Below are 15,840 nucleotides of genomic sequence, written 5' to 3' on the forward strand. Positions count from 1 at the left end.
CATATGGTAAAGAATCTGCCTGCAATGTGTGAGACCCAGGTTTGATCTCTGGGTCAGGAAGATCCCCTGGAGAAGGGAATGGCAACCCACTCCAGTGTTCTTGCCTGGAGAATCCCATGGACAGAGGAGCCTGGGGGGCTACAGTCCATAGCATCACAAAGAGTCAGACACAGCTGAGTGACTAAGACTACACTAGCACAAAGTGTGGAGCACACAGTCCAGAGCCACACTGCCTGGGTTTGAGCTCTGGTTCTGCCCCTCACTGACTGTTCAACCTGTGGTAAGCTTCTCACCCTCTACAGGCCTCAGTCTCCTTATCTATAAACTGGAGATCATGACGTCTACAGAGTTGCCATGAAGATAATGCAATAAGGCCTGACATGATAGAATATTGCCTGACATGTGGTAAGAGCTATATTTAAGTGTTTTAAAATAAATATATGTCTTTGAGCAAATTAAGCAGTATAAGCATTTGATTACTAAGATTTTTATTTTTTTATTTTTATTTTTTTTTCCTCTTTCTTTGCATTGATCGCTGAGGAAGGCTTTCTTATCACTCCTTGCTATTCTTTCTTTCTTTTTTTTCTTTTTTAATTGCTCAGTCGTGTCCAACTCTTTTTGCGACCCCATGGACTGTAGCCTACAAGGTTCCTCCATCCATGGGATTTTCCTGGCAAAAATACTGGAGTGGGTTGCCATTTCCTTCTCCATGATTACTAAGATTTTTAAAAGCAGAAATACCACTTTGCTGATGAAGGTCTGTATAGTCAAAGCTATAGTTTTTCCAGTAGTCATGCATGGATGTGAGAGTTGGACCATAAAGAAGGCTGAGTGCCAAAGAACTGATGCTTTTGAACTGTGGTGTTGGAGAACACTCTTGAGAGCCCCTTGGACTGCAAGGAGACCAAACTAGTCACTCCTATCAGAAATCAACCCTGAATATTCACTGGAAGGACTGATGCTGAAGCTCCAATAATTTGGCCACCTGCTCTGAAGAGCCAACTCGCTGGAAAAGTCCCTGATGCTTGGAAAGATTGAGGGCAGGAGGAGAAGAGGGAGGCAGAGGATGAGATTGTTGGATGGCATCATCGACTCAATGGACATGAGTTTGAGCAAACTCCAGGAGATGGTGAAAGACAGGGAAGCCTGGTGTGCTGCAGTCCATGGGGTCACAATGAGTTGGATGCAACTTAGTGACTGAACAATAACAACAACAGAAAATGCCCACGTGTTGATCTTCAACAGATACAGATGTAAACTGTCTCATATTATCACAGTGGAAATCTACACAAAATGAACTGATATAATAGCATAGATGAATCATTCTCCAACCTAATATTGAATAAAAGGAGTCTGACCCAAAAGAGTATGTGATTCTGCTTATGTAAAGTTCAAAAACAAGAAATCGATCTGTGGTGTTATATCAAGACGTGGAAATGAGAGGAGGCATGCTTCTGGGTGCCGTTAAAGTTCTGTTTCTAGATCTGGGTGCTGTAGAAGCGTAGACTGACTTCTGAAAATTCACTGAAGAGATAAGAAAGCCTTCCTCAGCGATCAATGCAAAGAAATAGAGGAAAACAGTAGAATGGGAAAGACTAGAGATCTCTTCAAGAAAATTAGAGCTACAAGGGAACATTTCATGCAAAGATGGGCTCAATAAAGGACAGAAATGGTAGGGACCTAACACAAGCAGAAGATATTAAGAAGAGGTGGCAAGAACACAGAAGAACTGTACAAAAAAGATCTTCACGACCCAGATAATCACGATGGTGTGATCACTCACCTAGAGCCAGACATCCTGGAATGTGAAGTCAAGTGGGACTTAGGAAGCATCACTACAAACAAAGCTAGTGGAGGTGATGGAATTCCAGTTGAGCTATTTCAAATCCTGAAAGATAATGCTGTGAAAGTGCTGCACTCAATATACCAGCAAATTTGGAAAATTTAGCAGTGGCCACAGGACTGGAAAAGATCAGTTTTCATTCCAATCCCAAAGAAAGGCAATGCCAAAGAATGCTCAAACTACCGCACAATTGCACTCATCTCACACGCTAGTAAAATCAGGCTTAAAATTCTCCAAGCCAGGCTTCAGCAATACGTAAACCGTGAACTTCCAGATGTTCAAGCTGGATTTAGAAAAGGCAGAGGAATCAGAGATCAAATTGCCAACATCCGATGGATCATCGAAAAAGCAAGAGAGTTCCAGAAAAACATCTATTTCTGCTTTATTGACTATGCCAAAGCCTTTGACTGTATGGATCCCAATAAACTTTGGAAAATTCTTCGAGATGGGAATACCAGACCACCTGATCTGCCTCTTGAGAAACCTGTATGCAGGTCAGGAAGCAACAGTTAGAACTGGACATAGAACAACAGACTGGTTCCAAATAGAAAAAGGAGTACGTCAAGGCTGTATATTGTCACCCTGCTTATTTAACTTATATGCAGAGTACATCATGAGAAATGTTGGGCTGGAGGAAGCACAGGCTGAAATTAAGATTGCTGGGAGAAATATCAATAACCTCAGATATGCAGATGACACCACCCTCATAGCAGAAAGTGAAGAAGAATTAAAGAGCCTCTTGATGAAGGTGAAAGAGGAGAGTGAAAAAGTTGGCTTAAAGCTCAGCATTCAGAAAACTAAGAACATGGCATCTGGTCCCATCACTTCATGGGAAATAGATGGGGAAACAGTGGCTGACTTTATTTTTCTGGGCTCCAAAATCACTGCAGATGGTGATTGCAGCCATGAAATTAAAAGACTCTTACTCCTTGGAGAGAAAGTTATGACCAACCTAGGCAGCATATTAAAAAGCAGAGACATTACTTTGTCAACAAAGGTCAATCTAGTCAAGGCTACAGTTTATCCAGTGGTCATGTATGGATGTGAGAGTTGGACTATAAAGAAGGGTGAGCGCCGAAGAATTGATGCTTTTGAACTGTGGTGTTGGAGAAGACTCTTGAGAGTCCCTTGGACTGCAAGGAGATCCAGCCAGTCCATCCTAAAGGAGATCAGTCCTGGGTGTTCATTGGAAGGACTGATGTTGAAGCTGAAACTCCAATACTTTGGCCACCTGATGCGAAGAGCTGACTCATTTGAAAAGACCCTGATGCTAGGAAAGATTGAGGGCAGGAGGAGAAGGGGACGACAGAGGATGAGATGGTTGGATGGCATCACTGACTCGATGGGCATAGGTTTGGGTGGACTCTGTGAGTTGGTGATGGACAGGGAGGCCTGGCGTGCTGCAGTTCATGGGGTCGCAAAGAGTCGGACATGACTGAGCGACTGAACTGAAATGAATACTCTGAGGATTTGTGCACCTTTTGGGGTGTGTGTTAGACTTATATTAGAATTGCCAGAAAAATGTTGAAGATTTTTTCTCCAAATTCTTACATTTCTTCTGGATGATTTAGTCAAGAAGTTTTCCTTAAGATATTACTGCATTTTTACTATCATCATCCTTAGATTACTTTTTGCTTGCTTCAAGTATTGGTGACGATATTTTTGCACACAATAAACGGAGGTATTTTATTTCCTTCTTAAGTACTGTTCCTGTGCAGCCTTCCCTAAGACAGGAGGCTTATCTTCCCAGAAGAGGAAAGAGTGAATTTTATGCCTCCTTCTCAAGGTGATTGGTCTAAAATTAGGGTGGCCAGAGAAAAGATTCAGTGTTCATTCCTGATCCTTTTTTTGTACACACCCCCCCACACACACAGTTACTCGCTCACTTGTGTTCGACTCTTTTTTGACCCCATAGACTGCAGCCCGCCAGGCTCCCCTATCCATGGAATTCTCCAGGCAAGTATACTGGACTGGGTAATGGTTCCCTTCTCCAGGCGATCTTCCCAACCCAGGGATCACACCCAGGTCTCCTGCACTGTAGGCAGATTCTTTACAGTCTGAGCCACCAGGGAAGCCCCTTTAAGCCTCTAGGAAAGTAGAATTGAGAATCATGATCTGCTGGGTGGGAGTGAGGCAAACCCGCTGCCTGGACCTCCTGTTCCAGGGCCAGATTGACAATGTGGTAGCGATTCAGTTGAGCCCAAGGATCACTGCAAGCTACAGTGAGGACATGCCAGCTGGAGCACAGTCCTCAAGCTCTGACCAAGACAAATAAAACTGGGTTGAAGGTTAGAGCAGCTGCAGGGTCAGCTGTGGACATTAGAAGCCAGGCCAAGACAAGCTGAGTCTCAGTGGTCACCAGCCCCCACACGGCAGAGGACCAGCATGAGACCAGGTTATCCTGAGGTCACCAGGGTCCCTTTCCTGTACCCAAATGCTTACCTTGGAGATAAGCTGGAGGAAGAAAGTGGAATCGGACAGACTGAGTCATTTTGCCCCTGAAGCAGCCTTACTAAAAGGGACTGGTCTCATTCTTTACTTGGATTAACTGTAATCAAATGGACTGAAATACATGTTTCTATGTCACCTAATCAGTGGGACCCAGTAAGGTCAGATTGTGGTGTAGCCCGCCAGGCTCCTCTGTCCATGGGATTCTCCAGGCAAGAATACTGGAGTAGGTTAGCATTTCTTTCTCCAGGGATCTTCCCGACCCAGGGATCGAACCCACATCTCCTGCACTGGTAGGGGGCTTCTTTACCAACTGAACTATCAGGGGTATAGTGCAACTAAATTTGCAGCCATCTTTCTTTGTTTTATTTTTCCTTGATTTTACCAACTTGTAAACTTTTGTTGCTGAAAACTGTTCATTTTAGGAATTTTTCTGAATAGAAAGCTCCTGGCATCGCTACTTTCCACAACCACCCCTTTATGAGTAAAACAATTTTATAGTTTTATAGTTTCTCTAACTTTTCCATTCTGTTCATCATCCAACCATCTATCTACCCACCCAAACAGTAACCATGCCTTTGGAGTCATGTGCCAGGAATTGAGCTAGAAGGTTTGATCACAGTCCTTGACACTGAGACTTCCCTGGAAGTCCAGCAGTTAAGACTCTGTGCTTCCAATGCAGGGGGCGAGAGTTCAATCCCTGGTTGGGGATAAAGGATCCCACATGCCATGGGGCATGGTCAAAAAAACTAAGTAAATGAAAAGTTTTGAATACAGAGGGTGAACAGATAACTAACACTGTTCTAGCTTTACCTTTCCAAACATCCACAGAGGCGTGCTTTCACTTTTTGTGTCTAGGCACATTAATTGCCAAGTTTTGCTAAGAGTACTGGGTTTCTGAGCCTTATGACCTGATGGCAATAATCTTCAAGAGTTCCCTTGCTTTGTAGTATGTCAAGCTGTATGTCTGCTGTCCTAGAACTGAAGTTAGCCATTTCTCTAAGGAGCCTTAATTCTCTTTAATAGGAAATATATTTAGAAACCAAAATGTGCCCTTTAACGAAGCTCATTTCTTCTGGCTTGGTCATGATTCTAGTTCTTTTCAATGGACAGAGATGAGATGAAGGATATTAGGGGGAGAATAGATTTTAGAGGATGAAGGAAGACATTTTTCTCGTTTTTCTATTATGAGTTATAGATTACTTTTGACTGTAAATACATGAATCCAAGTACTTTTATTTTTAGGTTTTTTTTTCCCCCTTTTAGGTTTTTTTTTTTTTTCCTTTTTGAATCCATTCATTTAGGATAAATTATCCTTGTTGGTTTATTATATTAGGACCAAGGGCAGGAACAATTAAGTGTTTTTTTTTTTTTTTTAGAATATATATAGTTACAAAATTTTAATTTTGGCTGCACTGGGTCTTCATTGCCATGCAGGCTTTTCTCCAGTTGCAGTGAGCGAGCGCTACGTTCTAGCTGTGCTCAGGCTTCTCATTGCGGTGGCTTCTGTTGTTGCAGAGCACAGACTCTACAGCAAGTGGGCTTCACTATTTGCGGTGGGTGGGCTTAGCTGCTCTGCGGTAAGTGGGATCTTCCTGGACCAGGGATCAAATGAATGTCCCCTGAGTTTCAAGGCAGATCTCTTAACCAATGGACCACGAGGGAAATCCCACTCAAGTGTCTTGATTATTCCCTAAGTCTGTATACAGTCTTAATTATTTCCTGACCAGCTACTTAAAATGAACATGGGGGCCCTGGTTCAAACAGCAGTAAACAAATTCCACTAAGACACTAAAATAAAAAGCTTTTTTCTTTTTTCACTTTCTCTCCCTCTCTACTTCTCCCCCTCCACCTGTCCTGGTGTTTCTTATTTGCTATTATTAAATAGCAATGTCAAATTCCCCTGGGTACAGGGATGCGATGCTGGAAGGCTGAGTGCAGACTCACAGGCCCCCTAGGGGTCAGAACCCTGGTTTCAGGCAAGCACTGGGCTCAACAGCTGCTGGGTTCCCTTTTCTGGCCAGACCAGAGCTGTTCTCCTCCCACAGGCCAGTTGCTCCAACTCACGGGAATGGGTAAACCTCAGATGTATCGCAACCTTTGTACCAGGACATGGTGAGTATCTAGATTTGGTGACAGGTGACAGGTTTGCCCTGAGGTCAGGGTATTTCTACTCTGGAGTGTAGTCAGCTGTCTGAGTCACCACTGAACTAATGGTGCTCAACTCGGATCCTTACCTTGCCCTAGCCAAGGCACCCACCAGGAATGAAGGTGCCAGTGTGTGCTGGGCAGGAAGGCAGGCCAGGTGGAGGCTCAGGGTACCCTGGGTGGGGAGGGTGGCTTGAGCTGGTCCCTGGGAGGCAGGGAAGCAGCAGAAGTGGTGGACAGTGCATGAGCCAAGGCTCCAGGCCCTGGGTGCCTGCTCATTGTCCCATTGGACTTCATTGACAAGTGAAAAGTGTGGAAGTGTGAAAGTGTTAGTCCCTCAGTAATGTCTGACTCTTTGCAACCCTATAGACTGTAGCTTGCCGGGCTCCTCTGTCCATGGGATTCTCTAGGCAAGAATACAGGAGTGGGTTGCCATTCCTTTCTCTAGGGGAATATTCCCAACCCAGGGATCGAACCCTCGTCTCTTGCATCACAGGCAGATTCTTACTGTATAAGCCACCTTACAAAAGACAAATTCAAGGATTAGATTCTTAAGAATTTTAAGATGGCGACTACAGGGCATTAAACCCCAAATGTGAGGCTTGTCAGAACACAGGGCTCTGTGTGCCTACACTGGTCCTGTGTCCACAAAGCTGTCCCTCTCTGTTTTCAGCCACAGTATTATAAATATGCCTGGGGCCCCTGGGGTTCTTGGAGACCCTTTCAGGGGGTCTATGAGGTCAAAACTATTTTCATAATAACAATGAAGACAATATTTGTCTCTTTCATTCTCTTAGGCGTGTACAGTGACGTTTTTCCCAAGGCTACCTGACAGTGTGATTCTGTAACAGGTTTAATTCAGAAGCAGAAAACTCATTTGTCTTCTAATAAGCCAGATATTAAAGAGATTTTTAAAAAATGTAAAACAATACTGCTGCTGCTGCTACGTTGCTTCAGTTGTGTCCGACTCTGTGCGACCCCATAGATGGCAGCCCACCAGGCTCCCCCATCCCTGGGATTCTCCAGGCAAGAATACTGGAGTGGGTTGTCATTTCCTACTATTCTTTAACTATTTTCTGTTGTGGAAAATAGTTATTTTTTAATAAAAATATGTTGTTTGTCATCATTTAAAATTTTTAATATTTATCTCTCTATATATTTTTTCATTGTTATTTTTAGGTGAATAAATATAAAATTTTAACACAAGAAATGCTGATAAATAAACCCACCAAAACAAAAGCTCTTGGGGTCCTCAGTGCTTTTTTTAATGAATAAATTTTAAAAGTTGAGGTAAAATTCATATGACAAAAAATTAAATATTTAGGGACTTTCCCGGTGGTCCAGTGGCTAAGACTCTGTGCTTCCAATGTAGGGCGCCCTGGTTCAAACCCTGGTCAGGGAACTAGATCCTACATGTTGCAGCTAAGAACCTGTGCACCCAACTAAGTCCGGGTGCAGCCAAATAAATAGATAAATATTTTTGAAATTATTAGAAAATAAAAGGTAAAATATTAACATATTTGTAAAATATTAAATATTTTAAATCAAAATATTAGCAATATTTAAATTAAATCTTGAAAATGTTTTTAAGCTAAAAATATGAAAATGTTTTAAAATTAAAAATATGAGAAAAATTTTAGTAAAATATTGTATTATTTTTTAAAATATTAAAACATTCTTTAAAAGATAACATTAAAACAGTGTCTGATGTGGAGCATATGATCAATAAATGTTGGCAGCTATTCAAAGGACTGAACCAATTTCAGTGCTCACTGGCAGTCTCTATTTTTCTAAAGTCTACCCTACATAGATTTAATAATTTGACTTTGCTTTTGATCATTGAATAGCTGGTGCCTCATTTTTCAAATTTACATTTCTGTAACTACTATGGAAGCTGAATAGTTTTCACATTTTTGTCACAGCTGTGACTTTTCCCTTTTTCAATCTATTTTAAATCTCATTGTACTGATGCAATCATGTATAAAATAAATAACTAAAATTAGTCTAGTTTACACCACATTATCAAGGCTGTTGTCATGCTCATAAAAATAACATTAGGGCTCCAAGGGCATTGAAGAGCTGGAATTATCCGTCCCACATATTCTGAATCTTTGAAATGAGCCACAGAGACCGAGCAGAGTGGCTGCGATTCTGCCGCAGTGATATAAATATGACCTTCCACGAAAAAGCGTGTCATGGCCAGCAGTGAAATTCAAAGCCGCAGGCTGGGTTTCAGAGTCCACATCATTAGAACATGTTGCCCCTCTGGTTACAGCAAAGTAAATATAGACCAGGCTGATTATGCGAACACACTGCATTTAACTTTGCCTGTCTCTATTGATTTCCCACTTCATTTCAACAGCAACTGGATCAACCTGGTGATAAGTAGGTCTTCCCATCTGCCTCAGATACTTATTTCCTTTCTTTCCAAGACTAAGCTTTCCACCTTCGATCTTCAGTTCATTCCCTTACCATCTTGCTTTTCTTCCTGGTGACTTCAAACTCTCCTTTTTTTCCACTGGCATCTTTTCCTGGTACTCACAAATATTCAAGAAGATGTTATGGAAAAACCTGAACAAACTTTTTGACCAACCCAATATGTAACTATTTCCTCTAACAAGAAAACATTCCTCAACCCTGTGTCAGCCTCAAAGAGTCCCCTTTTTCATCTTCTTTCCTATCACAGTATTCACTCTGCATTCTCATCTGCCAGTCCTCAAGCAATGACAGGATGGCTCTGGCTACCACTCCACTGATCACCTCAAAGGCCGCTGGGGGTCTCCTAACCGCCAAAGCTGGCATTTCATTTTCACTGGGTGTGATGGTTGACTACTTACTCCTTGACTGTTTGATTACATTTATTCTCCTTGCCTGGGTTTATGGTAAGTTTTTATAATTTTTCCATGGCTGTAACTTTTCTTCTTTTGGCCATGTGGCATGTGGAATCTTAGTTCCCCAATCAGAGATTGAACACAAGCCCCTGCATTGGACAGCACAGAGTCTTAACCACTGGACCATCTGGAAAGTCCCACGTCTCTTACTTTCTGTTTTCCGTTTCCTACACGACAAGCTCCTTGTCTGTTCCCAGTCTTACCCGTTGGTTTACTCAGGATTCCATCCTTGGTGCCCTTGTTTTTTCCTCTTCTACGTTTTTCTGTGTGATCTCTTCTATTCCCATGATGTCAGCTAATGCTGGTGATTCCCAAATCTATATCTTCATCTCTGATCATTCTTATAAGCATAATACTTGTTTTAACTTTTTAATTTTTATTTATGTATTTATTTTATTTTAGCTGCTCTGGGTTTTCTTTGTGGTGCATAGGCTCTTTAGTTGTGGCATGCGGGCTTAGTTGACCTGAAATATGTGGGATCTTAATTCCCCAGCCAGGGATCCATCTTGTGTCCCCAGTGTTGGAAGGCAGATTCTTAACCACTGGACCACCAGGGAAGTCCCATGATACTTGCTTTATTAATAGATATCCAAACACCTACACACAATCTTCCTGGAGATCCGCAAACACATCAAGCTGAGTTGACATCTTTCCTTGAAGCTCCTTCAGCTCCTTATGAGGTAAATTGCTGCTACCTTAAAAAAACCTAGCTGAGATCCTGGCACTCAGATGGAAAGAATGTCTTGCTCTCTGATTTCAGCCTCTGGTTTCAACAGATCACAAAGAGTACACAACACAATTGTGTTCAGTCTTCTATAAAAGTTGATTTCATTTGGGCAGCAACAAGCACAAGCAAGGAAGATCTGTCTCCAGAGTTCTGAGAAAAACCACAGTCTGGGGACTTCCCTGGTGGTCCAGAGGCTAAGACTCCGAGCTTCCAATGCAGGGGATCAGGGTTTGTTTCTTGGTCAGAGAACTAGATCCCAACTAAAAGTTCACGTGTTGCAGTGAAGACCTGGTGCAGCCAAATAAAGAAATATTAAAATGAAAGAAAGATCATAATAGGTTTCCATAAATCTCAGTGTATCTTTGTCCCCTTGGTTCCCTTTCCTTCTTCCTTAAAGCTGTCACCACTAAGTTCTTCTCTGCATCATGCCTCTCACATCCAATTAATCACAAAGATCTATATATTCTATTCCTAAATAGCGTCTCCTTTCTGCCCTCACTGAAGCTGCCCTGGTATAAGATGCCTTCATTCTTCTTGCTTGGATTACTGCTCCTCTCAACCTTTGCCTCCTGTTTCATTCCCTTTCACATCAAAGTCAGCCCACCTACCAGAATAATCTATAATGTGTCCTTAACCTGAAAGTGTCCCTCTCCATCTTAAAAATTTCACTAGTTCCTCTACCCCGGTGTTGGCTGGCAGTTCCCAAACTGTGCTATGGTATTTCCACTTCCATTTCATTCTGGTGGCTCAGATGGTTAAAGAATCTGCCTGTAATCCAGATTTGACCCCTGGGTCGGAAAGATCCCCTGGAGAAAGGAATGGCTACTCACTCCAGTTTTCTTGCCTAGAAAATCCTATGAACAGAGGAGCCTGGCAGGGTACAGTCCATGGGGTCACAGAGTTGAGCAACTAACACTTCATTCCATACGTTGTAGATAACTTCTTTCTGAAATGCCCTCTCTGGATTAGTCCTTCAGGGGTTACTTCCTCTGAGAAGCGCTGGCTGAGTTAATCATTCTCTCCCCTGGGACTTCCCTGGTGGTGCAGTGGCTAAGATTTCACTCTTTGAATGTAAGGGGGCACAGGTTCCATCTCTGGTTGGGGAACTAGCTCCCACATGCTGCAACTAAGAATTCAAAAGCCACAACTAAAGATCCTGCATACTTCAGCTAAGACTCAGTGCAGCCAAATAAATAAATATTTTAAAAAATCATTCCCTCCCCGGGTGCCTTTAATTTGTATGATTACTGTCCTTCTCAAGTACACCTGTCATTTTTGTTTTTATAGATCTGAGTCCTCTGTAGATTGTGAAGGGGCTGGTCACTTTTTCACACTTTCCTTTTTCATAACCACAGTGCCTAGTTGAGCATGTAGCACATTGTGGCACACTCAATAAATAAACGTGTAGTGAATGAATGTTTTAAACGTGATTGTTTAGATAGGGACTCAGTGAGCGCTCCAGCACCCAGAGGCTGGTTATAAAGTGTACCGTGTACTGAGTCCTCATTCTGCATCTCCTTCCCACTTCTCCTTTCTGCTTCCTGCCTTTATGCCATTTCCCTTCTGCACCAGACATTTAGCAGATGGGGAACCATTGAGTAAGGAGTGAATGTGGCAGTTGGGACAGACAGTTTTACCATAAACAGAATTCTTACTGTCTGAATATTTATTAGTCAAGACCCCACAGTTTGGGACTTCCCTGGTGGTCCAGGGGTTAAGATACCATGCTGCCACCATGCCGGTTTGGTTGGGGAACTAAGATCCTGCATGCCTCACGACAGGGCCAAAAGATCTCTCTTGGTAAATGTCACACTGCACTTAATATGTGGGTTATTTTCAAATATCTTGTGATACTGATTTCTAACATAATTCCACCATGATAAGAGAACTGACTATGTATGATTTCAATATCTTTAGACCATGAAATTTTTGCACCTTGTTTTATTGGTTCATAGTGCTTTTCAGGTCTACTATATGTCCTTCTATCTTTCTATTCATTCTATTAATTTTTGAGAGTTTGATATTGAAACTCCAGCTAAAAATCTTAATATATCTACTTGAAAAAAATAACTGTAACGTATAGTGGAACTATGTGTGAGCTTCCCAGGTGTCGCTTGTGGTAAAGAACCCACCCGCCAATGCAGGAGATGTTAAGAGAAGCAGGTTCGCTCTCTGGGTCAGGAAGATCCCCTGGAGGAGGGCATGTCAACCCAATCCAGTATTCTTGTCTGGAGAATCCCATGGACAAAGGATCCTGGCAGGCATAGTGTCGCAAAGAGTCAGACATAACTGAGGCAACTTAATACGGTAGAACTATATGTATATTTGTTCTGTATTATTCAAGTTTACTATAAATGTTATCATACGTTCATATTTAAAAAAGAAAAAAATGAAAACAAAGTTAAAAAAAATCCCATAATTGGAGTTTATGTAAAGTAGCAGAAGTCAACAACCCTCCAACGTGTTCACTAATAAACCAGTCAATTACAAAATCAGTCCCCACTGGATCAGCCACAGTTCACCTCTGCAATTGAGTAAATGACATTTTTGGATTAGTCAGTCAGTCTCTTCAGGATTGTGGAATTGCAGAATTTCAACCTGAGATTAGTTAACCTGATGTTGGAGAATGGCTTATTCAGAAATAAAAATTTGATTATAAAACCAGTTCACAAATGAAGATAAGCAATAGGGATTAAAATGTGATAAGTGCTTCAAAGACAGTGGTCTGTACATCAAAAGATTAAGAACTGCCTTTGAAAAACTGACTAATTGCTTGAATACTTATGCAAAGACACCTGTCTTGGATTTTGCTTCGAAACTCAAAAATTATATGAATGTTGTGTATTATGCCATCATCCTTATTTTACTTATTTATTTTTATCCAAGTTATACATCTATTTAATAAAAGTAGATTTCTATGGCTGAAAGAAAAACTAGAATCCTTTGTTCTACTTTTCCCCATCCCTGAATTCTGCCCTGGAAAGCAGTGTCTCCTAATGGCTGCTTTGGCCCCATATTTCTAAATAACATGTTTACATTCGATTTCTTGACTTTTTTTCAGGACATTATCTATTAACTTTCTACTATAGAAGATGAGGCCATTTGCTTAGTTTTCTATTTCTCTCACTATTTAGCCTCAGGGTCTCTGGAATTTTTCATATCTTGATACCTTCAAACATACTAGGTAACCTAGCAATTACATCTTTTTCTAGAGACAGTTCTCCTGGGGTTGCCTCTCTCTTGCCCTGAGCTGGATTTCTTGTTCTCCAGACCGGCTCCTGAAAAGCTGTCCCCTTATTCTCCTGGGGGGCCTCGCAGTCAGGTTCACAGACTGGAGGTCCTGTTTCCCAAATCCCACGTCACCTTCGACAGTGTATACTGCCTTGTTTTGGTGGAGCATGTCCTTCAGTAGCTTCCTGAGAAAAGACTCAAGGGAGGAAGAATTTTTGAGACCATGCATTTCTGAAAATGCCCTTTTATTTTCACCTCTTACTTAGAGCTTCATTTTTCTTGTTAAAGTCCTGAAAACCTGAACTAGATAATCTGAAAACTCTACCACTTCAAATAACTAAATGCTGGGTACAAGGTAACAGGATCACTTAAATACATAGCCTAGACTGCAATAAAGTTAAGTGAAATTCCCAGAGGCTAAAACTAAAGACGGGTACCTGGAGTTTGTGAGCAATGCAGTGCCCACAGTTCCAGGGAGGCTGTTGTTTCGATAAGTTGGAAACTTGGTTTTTATGTCTACATTAGGCTAGGAGACCTGGCTTTGAGTTCGCTGGATGCAGAACATTGAAACTGACATTCTGCAGAGGTTTGGGGCCTTCCAAGGAGACACACACTGGTGATGAAAGGGCAAACTAGCAAAAAAAAAAAAAATGTCCCACTGCACAAGGAGCTAAACACAAAGATCATATGTCATGTTCTGAGCTCAGAGTAAGGGAGGAACTCTCCCTTGTAAAACTTGAAATCTGAATCAGGCTGAATCTGAAAACTGTAGCCTGAAATCATTGTTTGAAATCTGAATTTCCGCTACCAGCATATTCTGGGGGAAATTATTAACCTTTCCCATCTGACTCTTCTTAGGATCAACTGCATCTTTTCCTGATGTGTGATATAGCTTGAAGATTATATCTGTCTCCAGCCATGGATTAGGACTGTGGTTCTCAGAGGGTAGACTGGAGACACCTCTGAGAACTTCCTGATTAAGCCGAGCTAACTGACTCTTGGGAAGGACTCTTTGCTTTTAAAGCTCATCAGGTGAGTGAAGAAACTTGCAGGAAGCTTGCCTGGACTGAACAAATGTAAAGCACCAAACAACGTGCACAACTTGCCTGCTATTCTGTGTTTAGACATTGTCATCTGGAGAAACTCTTTGTCATGTGCATAGGAGAGAATTATAGGATGTTCACTACAACACTGTTTATAGAAGTGAAAAGTTAAAACCAACTCTGAGATCTATTAGCAGAGGAATGAAAAATAAATCATAGTATGGTCATATGGTAGAATGCTCTAGCAGTGAAAATGAATAAGTATATAGAAATCAATGGATTTCAAAAAGTCCATGTTAAGTGAAAAAATATATGAGGATATTATAATTTATGTAAATTTAATGAAATAACTACATATTGTTTCTTGTTGTTATTGTCCAGTTGCTAAGTCGTGTCCAACTCTTTCTGCGACCCTGAGGACTATAGTCTTCCAGGCTCCTCCATCCATGGGGATTTCCAGGCAAGAATATTAGAGTGGTTGCCATTTCCTCTTCCAGGAGTATCTTCCCAGACCAGGGGCTTGTCTCCTGCATTGGCAGGCAAATTTTTTACCGCTGAGTGACCAGGGAAGTCCCATATTTTGTTTATTTGTGTATAAATGTGGACCTGGTATGCCCCCAATTTCAAGGTAGTGATTGCTTCTGGAGACGAAGGGAGAGGAATGGGACTGAGGAGGGAATTTCAATTTCAATTTTCTTTGAAAAAAAGAATTTGAAACACTTTCTACTCTGTCAATACCCCTTAATTTTTGCAGTTATGATCCTTACAGGGTATGTGTTTATAATATTTACATTTTGTTTTGTAACTCTGTTTTCACATTTTGCCTACAGTTGTCTTGAAAATAGAAAAAAAGGGTTTTTCTTTCACTGTGCAATTTGGCATGCGGGATCTTAGGTCCCTGACCAGGGATTGAACCCATGCCCTCTGCAATGGAAGCACAGAGTTGTAGTCACTGAACCACCAGAAAAGTCCCTATGTTAACTATTTTTATGTTAATTCTTTAGTCAGAGGATGGCAAGGTATCTTGAGAGGAAAAGTAAATGTCAAGGAAGTCCCTCAATCTTCTTTCCAATTAGCTCTTTCTGAACTACACCCTGACATGTGAGGTCTTCTGTTATACCTGGGAAGCAGTCTGAACAAGGCAGCAATCTTGGGTTTGATTGTCCCATGCTCATCCTTCTCATGAAAATATGTCAAACTACCCTCCACGTGTTTGCCTGTCAAACCAAAATGCTCTGTCCTTACTAATCCACTTAGCATGCTTCCTCTCTTGCCAGTCACTATAATTTCAAACTCTCCATTAACTCATTTGTATGAAAATGTTATTACATGGAATTAATACTCACAGAACATTGCCTGAAGGATAATCATGAATACCGTTTGATCAGAGCTGGCAGATTGATTTCAGTTGGCAGGAGAGAAGAAGCCTTTTGGTGATGTCCAGTCTCCACAGGAGAGAGTTTCAGTGATCACTGGTGATATCTGCTCTGGGCTTAAACTGGGAGGGAC

The 15,840-nt window shown here is 41.5% G+C and overlaps 1 pseudogene across 4 annotated transcripts in view; it reads right to left on the reverse strand.

The window, feature by feature from the left end:
* Nucleotides 1-15,840, reverse strand: part of LOC129550341 (large ribosomal subunit protein uL23 pseudogene) — a 30,232-nt pseudogene that overhangs the window by 7,906 nt on the left and 6,486 nt on the right. Inside the window, exons 3-4 of one of the 4 annotated variants that reach the window (XR_016035650.1) lie at nucleotides 15,678-15,829; nucleotides 701-10,345 (exon numbers count right to left, since the gene is read on the reverse strand). The exons of 2 other annotated variants lie outside the window; for them this stretch is intronic. The product of XR_016035650.1 is annotated as a large ribosomal subunit protein uL23 pseudogene, transcript variant X5 (transcript). Of the gene's footprint in view, nucleotides 1-700; nucleotides 10,346-15,677; nucleotides 15,830-15,840 lie in introns of those variants that run through there. One more of the 4 variants, XR_016035649.1, reaches the window with a different exon arrangement.

This window comes from Moschus berezovskii, chromosome 21 (genome assembly GCF_049115385.1).
Source record: "Moschus berezovskii isolate FMDL1 chromosome 21, NW_MosBer_1.0, whole genome shotgun sequence".
Taxonomy (NCBI): Eukaryota; Metazoa; Chordata; class Mammalia; order Artiodactyla; family Moschidae; genus Moschus; species Moschus berezovskii.